Source organism: Oncorhynchus keta, chromosome 20 (assembly GCF_023373465.1).
Source record: "Oncorhynchus keta strain PuntledgeMale-10-30-2019 chromosome 20, Oket_V2, whole genome shotgun sequence".
Taxonomy (NCBI): Eukaryota; Metazoa; Chordata; class Actinopteri; order Salmoniformes; family Salmonidae; genus Oncorhynchus; species Oncorhynchus keta.
The window spans coordinates 20,096,116-20,113,284 of record NC_068440.1 but is presented as its reverse complement, the minus strand read 5'-3'; positions in this window follow the sequence as shown (position 1 = coordinate 20,113,284).

Below are 17,169 nucleotides of genomic sequence, written 5' to 3'. Positions count from 1 at the left end.
CTGGCTGACTGTCTGCTGTGACTGAGACACAGTGCTGCTGTAGGGCAACATTTATTTGTCTGCTACTGTAAACGGGCCCTCAAAAACACAGCTCTCTCACAAACATTGTAAACCAATAGCTATATATAATTATAGTTCCAGGTGTAATACTCTTTTTGATGTGTATGTTGGGGGTAGGGGGTTCTGTCAGTGTTGTTTTGGAGACTGAAAATTTTGTCCGTGACATTCACATGCCTCGACTGGCTTATGGCTGCGGTCACTGGCCAATCTGTTACAGTACTCTGTCTCATAATCAAAAACCATGAACCCAATCCCTGGGGATTTCTTTTCAAGGACGATGATGTAACATCATATATAAACACAAACATGTTAGGAAATCACAGGCCACAATATCTCAATCTAGCTGTTGATGTCTTGATGGTGCTAAATCTTTGATCCCGGTTTTAGTCTCAGGGGAGAACTAACCTCAGCATGAGATCATAAGATAGACCAAGTGGATGTACTGTACTGTAGGCCCACTAGGTACGCTGCAACACCATCTCTGCGTCAATACCTTGCTTTTGCTGACTCTCTTCCTTTTTGACACTGGCCCTTAGCTTTTCCCTGGGCAAACGCTCAATCTGGACCCTACATTGGCCGCCTGATGTTGTGCCTTGTTAAAACTCTGACTCAGCCATGACCTTATACCGGGGAGGATGCACACCATACGGTTGCCATCGGAAGAGAGTCAACAACAGACAGGAGGGGTGTTTATGTTTTTGTTTATGTCTGAGTCGCCATCCGTCCGTCTGTCTCTCGTCGGCTGTCTGTTTCCTCTGAGGAACCCACGCTAACAACACAGTTAATGATATAACAAGTCTGCCGTCCAAAAATATCTCAGCATAAATAGTTTGACTTTGTAGTGACATCTATGTATACACACATTTCCTCAGAACGCTACGTTTGGGTCTTAAAAACCAACTTCAAAAACTTTTGTAGTCATCCACACTTATTTTTCACTTACAGTTGGTTTCTTGCCTTCTCTCCTGCAAGCGTCCTGCATTCCAATTTTTTAGGTATGATGAGAGAGAATCTATGACGACTTTGAAGATCTCTCTCTCTCTCTCTCGTATACTGCCTCTTGGCTAGGAGTGAATCTGTAGAAGGAATAGAGATGAGAGGGAGCGAGGGACACAAGGAGAGAGAGAAAACGAGACGGGATGAGAGGAGAGAGAGAGAGAGAGAGAGAAGAGAGAGAGAGAGAGAGAGAGAGAGAGAGAGAGAGAGAGACAGAGAGAGAGAGAGAGAGAGAGAGAGAGAGAGAGAGAGAGAGAGAGAGAGAGAGATTCAAAGAAGTACAAAGAATTCGAAAACAAATCCAATTTTGAAAAACTCCCATATCTACTGGGTGAAATTCCACAGTGTGCCATCACAGCAGCAAGATTTGTGACCTGTTGCCACGAGAAAAGGGCAACCAGTGAAGAACAAACACCCATATTTATGCTTATTTATTTTATCTTGTGTCCTTTAACTATTTGTACATTGTGTATATATATATATATATATATATATATATATATATATATATGACATTTGTAATGTCTTTACTGTTTTGAAACTTCTGTATGTGTAATGTTTACTGTTAATTTTTGTTGTTTTACACCTTATATATTCACTTTGTATGTTGTCTACCTCACTTGCTTTGGCAATGTTAACACATGTTTCCCATGCCAATGAAGCCCTTGAATAGAGAGAGAGAGAGAGAGAGAGAGAGAGAGAGAGAGAGAGAGAGAGAGAGAGAGAGAGAGAGAGAGAGAGAGAGAGAGAGAGAGAGAGAGAGAGAGAGAGAGAGAGAGAGAGAGAGAGAGAGAGAGAGAGAGAGAGAGAGAGAGAGAGAGAGAGAATAGCTAAACGCTAAACTTCTGGGATCAACATGAGTTCTACTGTCCTTCCTCACGTAATTGAAATACCTCTGTCATTGCTCCAGTCCATGTGTGATCCTCATCCAAGTCTGTTTTTGTTTTCATAGTTCTACATGGCTCATTCCACTTAGTTTTCTAATCTAACTGTCTGTTTGTGTGGTGGTGGTGGTGGTGGAGGAGGATACATGGTGAAGACTTTGTGGTCACGGAGGCAGTAGAACCCGGCAGTGTTTACGTACACAGTGTTCCCGATAGAGGTGATGAGGCTGTGTTCTCTTGTCTCTGCAGTTAGTCTGTTGCTGTTAGAAGCGTTATGTAGAGAAACATTTTAGATACAAACAAGAATTTCCAGTAGCTTCAATATCCTCCTCTCCTCTCCTCTCCTCTCCTCTCCTCTCCTCTCCTCTCCTCTCCTCCAATGAGTGATTCTAGAGGTTATAGTGGCTTAACATAGAACCACAGCAAGCTGTCTGGATGTCTATCAGGGGCTAAAGGGGCAGTGACATCACCAGGTCATTAGGTCAGGGACCCCCGCTGTGGACATGGACCTTTGAACTTTACAACTGTCCTCCTTCAGAACCAAGGTGGCTGAAGTCTGGTTAGAGTTTAAAAGTTTATCTGACAACTATTTGGCATTGTTTAGCAATGGCTTTAGTCATCAATCTAGCAAGAGGGCAAAATTAAATTTTCTACCCAAATGATCTAGTACACAATAAATTAAAATAAAACATATACAAATATGATTATATGATTTAACAAAACAATTTGAATAGATAAGATTTTTCATACTTTAGAATACGTCCATAATAGTTATAATATGTTTAGGAACATCTACCCAAAATATTTCACCTTCTGATTTACTTCACCAAACATATCATGACATTAGTGATAGTCAAAATATGTTAACATCTAAATCAACATTTGGGCCATTTAAACAGTGTGTGTCTCCCTTATAGACAAGGGGAGAAGGGCTATGTAAAGGGATTGATATTGTCGTCAATAGTGAAGAGGTGACTATGGGATGCTGGCCTTCTAAACATCTCAGACTGGCCAATAAAATTAAAAGATGAATATGGGCAAAAGAACACAGACACTGGACAGAAGAACTCTGCCTAGAAGGCCAGCATCCTGGCCTCTTCACTATTTGACATTGAGACTGGTGTTTGCGGGTACTATTTAATGAAGCTGCCAGTTGAGGACTTGTGAGGCGTCTGTTTCTTAAACTAGACACTCCAATGTACTTGTTCTCTTGCTCAATTGTGCACCGGGGCCTCCCACTCCTCTTTCTATTCTGGTTAGGGCCAGTTTGCGCTGTTCTGTGAAGGGAGTAGTACACAGCTTTGTACCAGATCTTCAGTTTTTGGCAATTTCTCGCATGGAATAGCCTTCATTTCTCAGTACAAGAATAGACTGACGAAGTTCTTTGTTTCGAGACATTTTGAGCCTGTAAACGAACCCACAAATGCTGATGCTCCAGATACTCAACTAGTCTAAAGAAGACCAGTTTTCGGCTGTGCTAACATAATTGCAAAAGGGTTTTCTTATGATCAATTAACCTTTTAAAATGATAAACTTGGATTAGCTAACAAAACATGCCATTGGAACACAGGAGTGAAGGTTGCTGATAATGGGCCTCTGTACAACTATGTAGATATTCCATTAAAAATCAGTCGTTTCCAGCTACAATAGTTTACATTAACAATGTCTACACTGTATTTCTGATAAATTTTATGTTATTTTAATAGACAAAAAATGTGCTTTTCTTTCAAAAACAAGGACATTTCTAAGTGACCCCAAACTTTTGAACGGTAGTGTACATATTTTTTTTATTGAGGTTATAGTTTAAGATGTTATATAATAAGAGCTTATAACTGCATAGTAAGAGGTTACAACAGCCGTGGAGAGAGAGAGAGACAGATGGAATAGGCTCTTTTCTTTATTTTCCTTTACTTTAAACTCCTTTTTTTGTGTGTATTTCATGCTGCCCTCTGTCTCAGTAGGCTAGGCTGTAATAATGTGTGTATTTCATACTGCCCTCTGTCTCAGTAGGCTAGGCTGTAATAATGTGTGTATTTCATACTGCCCTCTGTCTCAGTAGGCTAGGCTGTAATAATGTGTGTATTTCATGCCCTCTGTCTCAGTAGGCTCTGTCTCAGTAGGCTAGGCTGTAATAATGTGTGTATTTCATACTGCCCTCTGTCTCAGTAGGCTAGGCTGTAATAATGTGTGTATTTCATACTGCCCTCTGTCTCAGTAGGCTAGGCTATAATAATGTGTGTATTTCATAATAATGTGTATTTCATACTGCCCTCTGTCTCAGTAGGCTAGGCTATAATAATGTGTGTATTTAATACTGCCCTCTGTCTCAGTAGGCTAGGCTGTAATAATGTGTGTATTTCATACTGCCCTCTGTCTCAGTAGGCTAGGCTGTAATAATGTGTGTATTTCATGCTGCCCTCTGTCTCAGTAGGCTAGGCTGTAATAATGTGTGTATTTCATACTGCCCTCTGTCTCAGTAGGCTAGGCTGTAATAATGTGTGTATTTCATACTGCCCTCTGTCTCAGTAGGCTAGGCTGTAATAATGTGTGTATTTCATACTGCCCTCTGTCTCAGTAGGCTAGGCTGTAATAATGTGTGTATTTCATGCTGCCCTCTGTCTGTAATAATGTGTGTATTTAATACAGTAGGCTAGGCTGTAATAATGTGTGTATTTCATACTGCCCTCTGTCTCAGTAGGCTAGGCTGTAATAATGTGTGTATTTCATGCTGCCCTCTGTCTCAGTAGGCTAGGCTGTAATAATGTGTATTTCATACTGCCCTCTGTCTCAGTAGGCTAGGCTATAATAATGACAGCATTTGTATTATAGAGAATGGATTCAGTTACATAAGTGGAACAGTTTGGTCCACTTTCACAAGGTAACACAGAAGGTGTGTTACGTAGCTTGGCAGGCAGTGGGATCAAACTTTATTTTCTCACTTCTGATTAACTTTAAACCCTAATTCATCACAAGATAGAAGTTCAAGCGCCTGTATATATTACAGATTGATAATTAAAAAGTGTGGTTTGTGGCTATACAGTTATTTATCTCCGCCCCTCAATCATTTTAATCTGATTATGGTCAGGCTGTTTGTCAATGGTGCTTCATCTGTACTATATTAGTATATAATATATATATATTAATATTATATATTAATTATATATATATAATTCTCGCCATCACGGTTGACAACTCCATTGTGTCCTCCTCCCAGAGCACTAAGAACCTTGGCGTGATCCTGGACAACACCCTGTCGTTCTCAACTAACATCAAGGCGGTGGCCCGTTCCTGTAGGTTCATGCTCTACAACATCCGCAGAGTACGACCCTGCCTCACACAGGAAGCGGCGCAGGTCCTAATCCAGGCACTTGTCATCTCCCGTCTGGATTACTGCAACTCGCTGTTGGCTGGGCTCCCTGCCTGTGCCATTAAACCCCTACAACTCATCCAGAACGCCGCAGCCCGTCTGGTGTTCAACCTTCCCAAGTTCTCTCACGTCACCCCGCTCCTCCGCTCTCTCCACTGGCTTCCAGTTGAAGCTCGCATCCGCTACAAGACCATGGTGCTTGCCTACGGAGCTGTGAGGGGAACGGCACCTCAGTACCTCCAGGCTCTGATCAGGCCCTACACCCAAACAAGGGCACTGCGTTCATCCACCTCCGACCTGCTCGCCTCCCTACCACTGAGGAAGTACAGTTCCACCTCAGCCCAGTCAAAACTGTTCGCTGCTCTGGCTCCCCAATGGTGGAACACACTCCCTCACGACGCCAGGACAGCGGAGTCAATCACCACCTTCCGGAGACACCTGAAACCCCACCTTTTTAAGGAATACCTAGGATAGGATAAAGTAATCCTTCTCACCCCCCTTAAAATATTTAGATGCACTATTGTAAAGTGGCTGTTCCACTGGATGTAATAAGGTGAATGCACCAATTTGTAAGTCGCTCTGGATAAGAGCGTCTGCTAAATGACTTAAATGTAAATGTAAATGTAATAGCATGGTGTGTGTGTGTGTGGGGGGGGAGGGGTTGTGTGTGCGCGTATGTGGTTGTGTGTGTGATGTTTGTGTATGAGTGTGTGTGTGTGCGTATGGGAGGGTTTGTGTATGTGTGTGTGTATGTGATCGTGTGAGAGATGCGTGTGTGTGTGTGTGTCTTTGCACCTGTGTATGTGTTTGTGTGTGTTTGTGCAGGCGCGCATGCATGAGTGTGTGCCTGCATGTGTTCAGTTGCAAGTGTGTGTGTGTGGCTGTAACAACTAAAGACCAATTCTCCTCGGTTGCTAAACAGTTTGTTTTATCCTCTTCTAGATCTAGGCATGATAGAGAGATCACATGACATTATTGTTGTTGCCTAAAGCCTGTGTGAAATGCTGGGAATGAGGTCAGGTCAAAGGGCAGGATGGGGACTTGTGGTGCCAGATGGTAGTAAAAGGATCTTTAGCATTGTTGCTATCTCAGTCCTCACTGAAATATACTAACTAGCTACCTCCTACTAGACAGTGTAATGACCATTGTAGTTATATTTCAGCTGACATATTAGTTACTCTGTTATTAGGTTGCATAATGTGAGCCCAGGTAGTGTATAATAATACAATGTGCCAATATACACTCAGTGTCCAGTTTGTTAGGTACACCCATCTAGCACCGAGTCGGACTTTTGCATCCAGAACAGCATGAATTTTTCGGGGCATGGAAACAGTGCTTAATTGGTATCAAGGGACCTAACATGTGCCAGGAAGACATTCCCCACACCATTACACCACAGCCACCTGCCTGTACCGTTGACACCAGGCACGATGGGGCCATGGACTCATGCGGCTTACGCCAAATCCTGACTCTGCCATCAGCTTGACGCAACAGGAACCGAGATTCGTCGGACCAGGCAATGTGTTTCCACTCCTCAATTATCCAGTGTTGGTGATCACAGTGCCCACTGGAGCCGCTTCTTCATGGTTTTAGCTGTTAGGAGTGGAACCCAGTGTGGTCGTCTGCTGCAATAGCCAATCCTGGACAAGGACCAACGAGTTGTGAGTTCAGAGATGCCGTTCTGCACCCCACTGTTCTACTGTTAGCTTGTACGATTCTTGCCATTCTCCTTCGACATATCATTGAAAAGCTGTTTTCGCCCACAGGTCTGCTACTGACGGGATGTTTTAGTTTGTCACGTCATCCTCGGTAAACCCTCAACAGTGTTGTGCGTGAAAATCCCAGGAGGCCGGGTTAGGTCACTCGTTTTGCCTAGTCTAACGTTCAGTCGAACAGTGACTGAGTGCTTTGATGCCTGTCTGTCTGCTTTACAAAACAAGCCACGCTGTAAAACCTGTCTGTCTGCTTTACAAAACAAGCCACGCTGTAAAACCTGTCTGTCTGCTTTACAAGCCACGCTGTAAAACCTGTCTGTCTGCTTTACAAGCCACGCTGTAAAACCTGTCTGTCTGCTTTACAAGCCACGCTGTAAAACCTGTATGTCTGCTTTACAAAGCCACGCTGTAAAACCTGTCTGTCTGCTTTACAAAACAAGCCACGCTGTAAAACCTGTCTGTCTGCTTTACAAGCCACGCTGTAAAACCTGTCTGTCTGCTTTACAAGCCACGCTGTAAAACCTGTCTGTCTCCTTTACAAAACAAGCCACGCTGTAAAACCTGTCTGTCTGCTTTACAAGCCACGCTGTAAAACCTGTCTGTCTGCTTTACAAGCCACGCTGTAAAACCTGTATGTCTGCTTTACAAGCCACGCTGTAAAACCTGTCTGTCTGCTTTACAAGCCACGCTGTAAAACCTGTCTGTCTGCTTTACAAGCCACGCTGTAAAACCTGTCTGTCTGCTTTACAAGCCACGCTGTAAAACCTGTCTGTCTGCTTTACAAAGCAAGCCACGCTGTAAAACCTGTCTGTCTGCTTTACAAGCCACGCTGTAAAACCTGTCTGTCTGCTTTACAAGCCACGCTGTAAAACCTGTCTGTCTGCTTTACAAGCCACGCTGTAAAACCTGTCTGTCTGCTTTACAAGCCACGCTGTAAAACCTGTCTGTCTGCTTTACAAGCCACGCTGTAAAACCTGTCTGTCTGCTTTACAAAGCAAGCCACGCTGTAAAACCTGTCTGTCTGCTTTACAAGCCACGCTGTAAAACCTGTCTGTCTGCTTTACAAGCCACGCTGTAAAACCTGTCTGTCTGCTTTACAAGCCACGCTGTAAAACCTGTCTGTCTGCTTTACAAGCCACGCTGTAAAACCTGTCTGTCTGCTTTACAAGCCACGCTGTAAAACCTGTCTGTAGGAGTGAACCATTTTCGTGAACAGGTTGTTGTACTTAATGAACTGGCCTCTTGTGTATATGCCACTTAGCAGAAGCTTTTAGCCCAAATAGTTACCTTGCTACCTTTACATCCTGATCTGATTATCAGAAATGCACAGCACTCTGAATTAACCTGAAATTAGATTTACACTTATTTTGATCAACTGAATTTGCTGGAGGCTTTAGAAAACAGAGTTCATGGTTGTAAAGGTCCTTGGAAACTTGACAGGGTATAAGCGTGTATTTGCGCTACATCAAATTCTATATGTGTTTTTTGATGCCAAATGCTTGTGTTCATGCACTTCTAGAGCCATCTGTCATTTTACACAGTGAGCTCCAAAAGTATTGGGAGAGTGACACATTACACATTCAAGTAAATTTGTCCCAATACCTTTGCTCCCCTAAAATAGGTGGTACTATGTACAACAAGTGCTGTAATTTCTAAATGGTTCACCTGACATGGGATGAAAATACCTTCAAATTAAAGCTGATAGTCTGCCCCATAGTCAATGTATAATTTCAAATCCTTTCTCTGTGTTTTTTACTCCCTCATCTCTCTTTCTCTTTCTCTTTCTCTCTCTTTCTCTCTTTCTCTTGCTCTCTCTCTCTCTCTCTCTCTCTCTCTCTCTCTCTCTCTCTCTCTCTCATCTCTCTCCCTCCTCTCTCTCTCTCTCTCTCTCTCTCTCTCTCTCCCTCTCTGTCTCTCTCTCTCTCTCTCTCTCTCTGTGTAAACACATTCTGGCCAGGCCACAGCTTCCCACAGCTCCCCACATGCTCTCACATCACGCTCCCCCTACAAGTCTCTGCTAACATTCTCACTCTATGATTAGAGAGATACACTTCCAGGGCCACCCAAGCTCAACTAAGACCAAACTCCATCCCCTACGCAGAGTGTGATGTCTGCCACCCCATACACATTCAGTTTAAAACCATACTTTACAAAACCACATTGAATCCCACACAGTGTGCTCTCAGGCCTTAAACTAATGTGTAACCACGTAGCTAGCTGTCGAGTCCAGCTGGGAAACCAGACTGGGTTAGGGTAGATTTAGTCGATTTTTTCCCTTCAGTCTGTGCATGATTCTTATCATTTTATGATAGGTTGTGTATCTATGATCGTACAGACTGGGCTGAATCTGAGGCAGATAGATCATGTTTCTGACCAAACATAATTTGGGTTAGGTTGGACATAGTGTGACTTGGAAACTTAAAAGTGTCAGAGTGAGAGACCCACAGCACATTCAAGTTCCGTAACATGTAATAAACATAACTGTTGCGTGTATAATTACTTATAGTCAATTTTGTTTCCATTGGCGTAAATGAAAGACAAAAATACATTAAATGAACTTATGATGACCCAGACAATGATCCATAAATAAATAATGTGAAACGTTTTATAAGCACCTGGACCCAGATTAAGTCCCCAACTGAAACTACACTCAGAGCAGAGTACAGTGTTGTAGTTGCAATGTGTTTGTCATGTCTGCGAAGAAAGGTCAAAGAGGAGGAGTGTCACAATTATGGGAAGTATGCTCCCACTATGACTATCTCCTTCCCTTCCAGCCAGGACTACTGAACTTCTTAGTTCCAGCCAGGACTACTGAACTTCTTAGTTCCAGCCAGGACTACTGAACTTCTTAGTTCCAGCCAGGACTACTGAACTTCTTAGTTCCAGCCAGGACTACTGAACTTCTTAGTTCCAGCCAGGACTACTGAACTTCTTAGTTCCAGCCAGGACTACTGAACTTCTTAGTTCCAGCCAGGACTACTGAACGTCTTAGTTCCAGCCAGGACTACTGAACGTCTTAGTTCCAGCCAGGACTACTGAACTTCTTAGTTCCAGCCAGGACTACTGAACTTCTTAGTTCCACCCAGGACTACTGAACTTCAGTTCCACCCAGGACTACTGAACTTCTTAGTTCCAGCCAGGACTACTGAACTTCTTAGTTCCAGCCAGGACTACTGAACTTCTTAGTTCCACCCAGGACTACTGAACTTCTTAGTTCCAGCCAGGACTACTGAACGTCTTAGTTCCAGCCAGGACTACTGAACTTCTTAGTTCCAGCCAGGACTACTGAACTTCTTAGTTCCAGCCAGGACTACTGAACTTCTTAGTTCCAGCCAGGACTACTGAACTTCTTAGTTCCAGCCAGGACTACTGAACTTCTTAGTTCCAGCCAGGACTACTGAACTTCTTAGTTCCAGCCAGGACTACTGAACTTCTTAGTTCCAGCCAGGACTACTGAACTTCTTAGTTCCAGCCAGGACTACTGAACTTCTTAGTTCCAGCCAGGACTACTGAACTTCTTAGTTCCAGCCAGGACTACTGAACTTCTTAGTTCCAGCCAGGACTACTGAACTTCTTAGTTCCAGCCAGGACTACTGAACTTCTTAGTTCCAGCCAGGACTACTGAACTTCTTAGTTCCAGCCAGGACTACTGAACTTCTTAGTTCCAGCCAGGACTACTGAACTTCTTAGTTCCAGCCAGGACTACTGAACTTCTTAGTTCCAGCCAGGACTACTGAACTTCTTAGCAATTGAATGTCAGTGGTGGAAAGTAAAAATAATTTTAAGAACCACTTTAGTATTTTTTTTTGGGGGGGTCAATACTTTAGTATTTATAATTTTGACAAAATGTACTTTTACTCCACCACTTTCCTAAAGAAAATATGTACTTTTCTTTGACACTCAAAAGTACTTGTTACATTTCCAATGCTTTAAGCGGGGCAAGAAAGTAACTTATTAAGAGAACATGTGGTCATTCCTACTGCCTCTGATCTGGCGGATCCACTAAACACACGTGCTTCGTTTGTAAAGGATGTGTGAGTGTTGGAGTGTGCCCCTGGCTATCTGTAAGAAAATTGTGTCATCTGGTTTGCGTAGTATTGTAATGGTTTTCCTCCTCTTCTGAGGAGGTGTAGGAAGGATCGGACCAATATGCAGCGTGGTAAGTGTTCGTCATTTTAATCAATAGCACTGAACACTAAAAATACAAAGTAACAAAAAGAACAAACGAAACAGTTCTGTCTGGTAAACTACATACAACGACAGAAAACAACTACCCACAAATCATAGTGGGAAAACAGGCTGCCTAATTATGGTTCTCAATCAGAGACAACGATAAACAGCTGCCTCTGATTGGGAACCATACCAGGCCAAACACAGAAATACAAAAACATAGAACAACACAGAGAATGCCCACCCCAACTCACGCCCTGCCCAAACTAAAATAGAGACAAAAAAAAGGAAATAAGGTCAGGACGTGACAAGTATAAGGAATTCATCAATCTCCTCGTTCTTTCTCTCAATCTAACTGTCATCTCTATGTTTGAAGAATATACAGGGTATAGTCTGTCTTGGTTTCTCAGATTGATTGCATGGGTGCATATTCCTATATTTGTCCATATCTTTGTGGATGTTTGGCTTAGCCAGAACAACAGCATCTCATGTTTGGATATTGTTTTGTCTTGGTATCCAATAATATCAGGATAATAGCCCTTTACATCACAGTGGTTTAGTCTGCAGGGAATTTGGGGAATATGTTTGTGCTGTATCAGTATGTACTGTATCTCTCTCTCTCCCTCTCTCCTCTCTCTCTCTCTCTCTCTCTCTCTCCATCCCTCTCTCTCTCTCTCTCTCTCTCTCTCTCTCTCTCTCTCTCTCTCTCTCTCTCTCTCATCCCTCTCTCTCTCTCTCTCTCTCTCTCTCTCTCTCTCTCTCTCTCTCTCTCTCTCCCTCTCTCTCTCTCTCTCTCTCTCTCTCTCTCTCTCTCTCTCTCTCTCTCTCTCTCTCTCTCTCTCTCAGAGATGTGTGGGCAGAGGAACTAGGTCAAATCTAAGATCCATGTACCAATGCCCACCCAGGGCTTTCACTTGCTTCAGAAGGCCATATAAAGTCATAGATAGCTGCTGTATGTGGGCCATGTTACTACATGATGGATCTGCATCTCAAATTAGCTCACGTTTGTTACCAGGCAGGCGGGCAGACTGACAGGCTGGCAGGCACGAAAGCAGGCAGACTGACAGGCAGGCAGGGGGACAGGCAGATGGACAGGCGGATGGAGGTAAATAAAGTTCCATGGTGAATCAGATTACAGTATGTATTTACTGTATGTAGCCCTCATCTTGATTTCACTCTCACATGCCACCCGCAGACAAGCTACATTAACACCCCTCATGCGCACGCAATCACACACACACAAGCACACAAGCACACACACGCGCGCGCACGCACGCACGCACGCACACGCACACACGCACACACACACACGTCCAAATAGGATCATCACACACACACACGCACACATGCACACACACACACAAGCACACATTCAGCACACACACGTAACTTTCCCTATTAATAGCCACTGTCAGAGAATACGCACGAGAAAAGTCACGCACGCTGAAACTATGGCGCACACAAACCTCAGCACACACACACACAAAACGTCCAAATAGGATCATCACACACACACACGCACACATGCACACACACGCGCACAACGCACACACGCAAAACACACACACACACACAAAACAAGCACACACACGCACACACGTACACGCACACACGCACACACACACACGTCCAAATAGGATCATCAACATTCAGACATATAAATTCCACTAGTCTCGTAACTTTGTAACTTTCCCTATTAATAGCCACTGTCAGAGAATACATTGTATGTTGACATGTATTAGTAGCTAAAAGAGAAAAGTCAACATTACAGTTTTTGACAATTGCTTCCACATGATTTCTGAAACTATGGCTCCTTTTCTCTAGACTCTACCCACAAAACCTCAGAACACACACACAACATGCAAAACGTCACAACCTCAGAACACACACACAACATGCAAAACGTCACAACCTCAGAACACACACACAACATGCAAAACGTCACAACCTCAGAACACACACACAACATGCAAAACGTCACAACCTCAGAACACACACACAACATGCAAAACGTCACAACCTCAGAACACACACACAACATGCAAAACGTCACAACCTCAGAACACACACACAACATGCAAAACGTCACACATCTCTTGCAAAACCAAAACAATTAATTCCAAACTATTTTAACTCTCCTCAAAATTTTTGCATCAAAACTCACACACAAACCATCAAATGACGAGCTCTTATACACACCAACTACACACGTATGTGACAAACATAAAACACTACTATCTTGTGTCTGTTGCATGTTCAGTGTGCAGTGGAGTCCACGGCAGTTTGTCCTAGCACTCACACGTACATGTATGTGCACAAATATATACAGTATGTATAAACAGAATGTATAAACAGTAAGTATAAACAGAATGTATAAACAGTAAGTATAAACAGAAATGCAAGGGGGAAAAAAATGTATTTCTTTTTCAAAACATTGTATTTGCAGATTTGGAGATGAACAGTAGCAGACAAAACACATACAGTAGAAGAGAAACAAATAGGCTTGTTACTATAAGGGAAAAAACAATTAGGGTGCATCCTGTCTCCTATTTGGGTCTGGCCACAGCACCTCATCGACATCACAAGCCATGTTCTCTCTGGCTCAACAGCGGGGGAGGTATCGTCTGGAGTGGCGTATCCAGCCCTCTCTCCAAAATTGGCCTCCATTGTTGTCCAAACCAAGAAAGCGTCATCGCTGGCTGTAGGTAATCGGTAAATGAGTGTGGCATTTTGAATGGCAGTGTTTTCCAAACGAAACACAAGACCTGTTCATTTTGAATGACGTGTCTAGTGTAGAGAACTGTGTTTTGTGTTTTGCCAAAAGTGTGTTTTACAATTGCAAACTGAGTGTAAAGCAGATAACGTGCTTGCAGTTTTGCAGACTTGGTCTGAAGATTAGGGACATGAGTTTATGGTTTCACTGAGTGTGCCTCATTACTCTACACTTTTAGTGTGTAAGAGATTGTAAAAAAAAACCTTGAAAATACTCACTGTGTAGCATTGTGTCTGTGGACATACAAATGTGACTTTCTAACAACAAATGCAACTGAACCATTGCCAGACAAATATGCCTGTTGGTATATCATTGTATGCTTTGTTCTAGATATTTCTCTGTCAGAAACTGTACTGAGATTTAATGAGTGCTGGGTTGTGTTGCAGGGTTCATCCTATCCTTGTTGTCGCTATTGACATCTGGAGTGTGACTTGTTTGTGAGGTCTGTGAGGTGGCATCAGCGCCCACGACCCGTCAGACAGACAGCCAGCTGCTGTCACTCAAACACTGATCACTAGACCTCCAGACCTGGAGCAAATACATACCTCAAATACGAGAGCTGCACGTGGAACCATTGGAATAGTCCTAAAAGTGCAAACTAAGATGAATCAAGCGTATACGTCCAAATATTTGCTACATCTTTGATTACATTAAACTTCATAGGTGATTACTGTGTAACTACCATGTCAATATGTACTTTCTAAGTAAATATATACTCATTTCTGTACCATTAGATGAACCGTGTTGCTACTCTAATGTATGATACTGGTCCTTTTGATATACCAAAATATTAATACAGTTTTTTGCGATTGCTTACACACTTGCTATGGAATTTGGCTCATTGTGTCAAAAACTCTCCCCACAAGCCAAATATGACACAACACATAGAGATAAACATCTCACTTATATGTCAAAATGAAACTCTGCAATCAAAACCTAACAATCCTTTTTCAAAATGGCATTTTTGCAACAAAATGATACACACATGCACCCTTTGAATTACTCTTTCAAAACAGCAACAACACACTGCTGTCTTCAGTACACCTTTTTAATTGTATCATACAGGCATATGTGAAAGATTGTTCCAGTACTGTACATCTACTCACACTTAATGAACACAAAAATAGAAAAGCTTCAGAAAAAAATATAAAGCTTTTTTTTTTGCCATTGCAGGTTTTTACAACAACAACAAAAACAAAGAAAAGTAGAATTACAGTACAGTAATCAATACAATATATTACTGTAATCTCACTGAAACAACAATAATGACAGTAAAATGACAGTGCAATGGTAAACAGAAGGTGATATTTCCTCCCGCGCTGCACAGGGACATTCACAACGGCTCTTTGTCCTATAGTATTTTGGCCACGACACCTGGTTTTAGCTAGATTGAATCCAGCTATATCAATGAAAACAAACTCATGAGGCTGTGCAGTTGTATCAAAGTCCAGGACTCTTTGTAACAGAATATGCGTACACTGTACCGTGAATATGGTGTAACTCAAACACAGGACTACAATGTCTACATTTTTACACAAGGATGGGGGTGGGTTGTGGGTTGGGATGCCCCCACCAGGTGCCCCCAACCCCCCACCCACAGATACTCCCCCCCACCCCCCCCCAGAATGGGGGCACCTGCTTGTCTGAATGTATCTATGCAGTGCCAATAGGACACAATCTACTCTTCATTACTGTATTACAGTATAGTACAGTGACACTTACTAGCACATCGAAGGTCTTTGACTCTAACTCTGTTCCTCTCAAATGGAACCCTGGACAGCTGCTTCATTGTCAGTTGGTGTTGATGCAAGACGCCGAAGAGTGTCGACATACTGACATGGTTGATATTATGGAATGTTGTGTGATCTGAGATGATTTACTCTCGTTGTTGATGTAGGCGGATGGTGTTGTTTGCCAACACTAGATTGACAACGGCCAGTTCCTGTTCATGGGGAACAGACGTAGCCTTTCACCCTCAGGAGGTCGTCTGGCAGATCTCTAGAAAATACAACAATATGATGTCATTGGTTAGTTTTACATACTGTACTGTCAAACTGAACACAGTAACATCAAAACTGTCCTACTTCACAGCACTATACCTATTTTTTTTTATTCACTGAGGAGCATAGACCTAATATTGTAGGACTACATCGATTTGTACTGTGATGCAGAATGATGTACATAGGTACAGTTTAATGTAGAAAGTTGAAGACATACCTGTTCTCCCGTCTAAATGTCCGTATTATGGATGATACCGTGTAGCGACTCAGGTTGGGCTGGACTTTCTACCCAGCCTCCCACATCGCCAGGCCATGATTTATGACATGTTCCAACAACGTGGCCCTAATGTCGTCGGAAATATGTCTCCGTCTATTGCCTGGTCCCCTTCTTTGTTCTTGTCCTCCTCCTACTCCTCTCTCTCTTCCTCTTCCTCTTCCTCTCGCTCTCACAAATGAGGTGAGCTTACCTGAGGTCTGTTTGTAGTGCTAAGGCACAGACTAATTGCTGTTTTAAATTCTGTATAAATGTTTTCATGTGTGTGTGTGTGTGTGTGTGTGTGTGTTGCCAATTTCAGGTATGTTTTGCATTTTGAATAGAAGTGTTTCCCCAATGATTGCAAGAGATTTCATTCTTGAAAGTGTCTAATGTAAGAAACAGTGTGTAGTATTTTGCAAGTGTGTTGCAGAATTGCAAACAAAGTGAAAATGTGTTTGTAATTTCGGTGCCTTTGTTAAAGGCATGGTTGCAAAAGTGAAGGTGTTGATGCTTCTGTGTAAGCATTGACTTGTGTAATCGGCAAAAGCTCTAATAGTTCCAGTAGCTACACATTATCCCTCTGACCACAGGACCTACTGTGAATTCTGATTGGAGGTTTTGACCTAATTTGTACTCTGGTAGAGTGTGCTGTAATGCTAGCTTTGCCCGTGAGAATCCCAGTGTGAGTGTGTGTGTGTGTGTCATTGAAAAGCCTGCCTCTCTGCCATCTTCACGGTCTGGGTGATGGGTGTGACATGTTGACGTGCCAGGCAGTCGCTGCAACACACACACACACACACACACACACACACACACACACACACACACACACACACACACACACACACACACACACACACACACACACACACACACACACACACACACACACACACACACACACACACACACACACACACACACACACACACACACACACACACACAG